Here is a 3499-nt window from a genome sequence, read left to right on the forward strand (position 1 = left end):
TAGTTTTTGTTTTCCAGTGAAATCAATCTTCAGATAATGGGTTGGTTTATTCCCTGTTCATTTTTGTTTTTTTCAAGTGAAAAGCTTTAGCACATTGAACCGTTACAGTATTGTTATGGAACATGCATGACATTCTCAGATTGATGAGAGCAACTCTTTGGAGTCTGTTATGATTAGGAAGGTCAATAATTTTTCATGTGAGGCAAACTTGTAAGTTATATCACATTTTTCTTCCTCTTTCTAGTACATCTATGTTGTAGAAAGTGTATTCATCGATTTGTTTTTTGTTCATAATATAAAGAATGTATGTGTTTTTTATGCTTGTAATTAGATAACTCTTCATGGTCTTATAAAAGAGCTTCTTCTTTGATTCTTGGATGGAAGGGTGCCATTGATCTTTAATATATGACAACATCAAGCTTTTGAATGCATTTGACTAGTCTGATGTTTAATATTCTGGTTAGTTTTTTTTTCTTCGTCTTCTTTGTTTTCATTGTTTTGTTGGCTCGACTTTATCAATTAGCATTAGCATCAATCAGGCTTGTCAATATGGTTGGGGTTGAGGAATCACTTCTTTTGGATGTTCATCATTTGTTGTTGCATCCATTACCTTGAAGAAGTATTCATTGCTCATCTTTGTTTTTACTACCTTCTCTTTTATTTCTATGTTTGTTCGTTTGTGCGTATGTATCACTCGGGTTTTGGGTCTGGAACAAGCCATGTGCAACTTCATACAAGTATTTTTTTGTTCCTTTATTTTCAAAGCTAAACTTTATTAGTATTTAACCCCATGACTAGGTAAATCATACATAAAGGGAACAACTTATAGAATTGCGAGGAAACAACTTATGGTGGTGTTTCTTTGGATAGTGCTGAATTGTCTTGCATCTATTGTGATGATTTTATTAAGGGTCGTATCCATTGTGTTGATTTTATTAAGGGTTGTATCCCACTGGCTGCTTGCATTCAGATTGTTCCTTACACCATCTATTATGCTGATTTTATTAAGGGTTGTATCCCACTATTGGCTTGCATTTAGATTGTTCCGTACGCCTTCTATTGTGCTGATTTTATTGGACTTTTCCATCCATTTTAGCTTACTTACAAAGTTTAGGGAAGTCATTTGGAGGGTTGCATGATTTAGAACTCTGATTAGTTTGCTGGTCACCAACACTTGAGTAGTTAAGTTTCTGTTCAAAAGGGCGTAAGGAAAAATTTGAATGCATGTCCTTTTGCCTGACACATTGTTGTTTGAAGGAAAATAGTTCTTCTAGCTATTTTGATTTGTGAGTTTGTTGACATTGAGGATGCCATTAGGATGAGCGAGCAGACCCCTTCTTTTAGCTATTTTTATTTAAGTTCTTCATTTTTTCTATGTTAGTACCAACGTTCTGGTTTGATGCTTCTGAGGTTTACAAAATTTGAAGTTGAATAGCACACCACTCAACTTTATTCGTGTTTAATTTATATTAGTGTCTTGGCCCAAATATAGGTTCAACAACATTGCTCTAAGATACATTAGAAACATCAGCTCACCTTTGAAAATATTGTTTTCATTAGACACGTCTACCCACCCTTGTGCAAATTAGAACTCACATCACAAACCTGCCTTGGGCACCATAGAAATGTATTGATCAGACTATCGGTATCGCTCTTGTTTGTTGAATCTGATTCAGCTCCAATATACCAAGCTAGGTCTCGCATAACATGAATTTATTGAATTGTCTTTTCTCTTTTGTTGTTTTTGGAACACTTCTAGTTAATTTGCTCAGTTGCGGTGTTTATCTTTCCATAGTGTTAACAGAGTTATCCAAAGATGCCTTTTTTTTATTGAAGTAAATGCATAGTATGTTTTTGAACAATCCTTTTGTTTTGTGAAATGGGTTCTTTTATTATATTTCAGACTGAACCGATTCATGTTTGACTTAAGTTTGCTTTGCTGGATGTAGGTGACGAGGAAATTTAATGTGGTTTATAAAGGGGGGAGTGTTATTGGTCCAATGGGTATGGTTTCACAAGTTGTTCAAGGTAGTGGTTGCCATGTCCGATGATACAATCATTTTTGCTTTGAGAGGTATGTATGTTTTCCTCTCTGAAAGTCATTAGGCTTTCCAACAAAGCACGTTTAGAAATTTATAATACTAGATTACTAGTTGAAGACTAACCAAAAGCTTCTTCCCTTTTCTGTTAATCCAATTTGAACCATGGGTTTTCAGCACTTGGTTCTACTGGTTTTTAGGGGTCAAACTATATGTTATGGATCGAAGTAGTGGGGTCAAATGTTTTGCATTGGTATAGATAACTGTTGTTCTTGTCCATAGCGTTTTTAGTGATCTACTTTATGTTTTGCTACTTTGGTTGTCTATCTTTTGATCTGAATAGAAAAAACAAATTATGTTGTGTTGGTTGTCTATCCTTCGTGTAATTGGCTTTATTTTACCTTTTTTTCACTTTCCTCCATGGGACACTCAGTCATATAATTGGTAAAAGAAAGGAAGAAATGAAGGTAGTTGTAGTCTTGTAGATATGCACCATTAAAAAAGGACACCGCTATGTACGGGTATGGACCCCACTATGTATGTTTGGGAACAACATGAGCAATCTCTCCTTTGATTATTTTTCCTTTATTGAACTGGACACCAATTAAGTTCATGGTAACTTCCTACACTTTGCATATAATATATTTCATGTATGAACATAGGTTGCCACCGTCTATATGCATCGTGTTTCAGTAATAATTTTTTCATTTTCTAGTAGCTTGACTTATTTTTAATACATTATGGTAATGTCATTTCTAATAATTTTTTTTTAACCATTTGCTAGTGTGCAGGCGTTGTGAAGCAAGCCTTGCTTATAGAAGTGCATGTCAAAGAAAGAAATGAAGTTTTGAGTTTGACATATTAGGTGTACTTGTAATTAATGTATTAAATGTGTATGGTAAATTTTGTTGGTAAGAAATCATTCACCCATTTAGTACCATATTTTTTATGTCAAGACTTAGTATTTATGATCAATAAAATATATTTGTTTGACTTGAATGGTGGAGTTGGTGTAAATTGTGTTTGGAATGGTAGAAGTATTTTGTGTTTCTTTACATGGTTATATGACTTGAATGGAGTTGTTTTTTTTTTTTTTTTTTTTTTTTTTCTGGTGGGGTGTGCTACTGCAAGCTTGGGTGTGGGTGTGGGTGTGGGTGTAGGAGGAGGAGGAGCAGGAGCAGGTAGTCCAAACCAACCGGGCTAAAATATATATTATATTTTTTTTCAAAACAGTCCCCATACACTAACGGATATATCCGTTACAAATTTGTTACAAATAAATATTGACTATTGGTCAATGACATTAGTAACGATCATAAGTGTGACGAATGTCATGAAATGAACAAAATTCACTCGCAAGGTAAGTGTTACAAATTGGAACACTAACGGATATAAGCGTTACTTAAATTAATTTTAGTAACAAATATATCCGTTACAAATATTTATGTAAGTGACTGTAA

General features: G+C 34.0%; 1 long non-coding RNA gene across 1 annotated transcript; it reads left to right on the forward strand.

Moving 5' to 3' along the window:
• Positions 1–382: 382 nt before the first annotated feature.
• On the forward strand, positions 383–2962 carry LOC147494420 (uncharacterized). Its single transcript, XR_015200431.1, has 3 exons — positions 383–459; positions 1950–2074; positions 2824–2962. It is a non-coding gene; the product is annotated as an uncharacterized LOC147494420 (long non-coding RNA).
• The last annotated feature ends 537 nt before the right edge of the window (positions 2963–3499 follow it).

This window comes from Coptis chinensis, chromosome 6, assembly GCF_015680905.1.
Source record: "Coptis chinensis isolate HL-2020 chromosome 6, ASM1568090v1, whole genome shotgun sequence".
Taxonomy (NCBI): Eukaryota; Viridiplantae; Streptophyta; class Magnoliopsida; order Ranunculales; family Ranunculaceae; genus Coptis; species Coptis chinensis.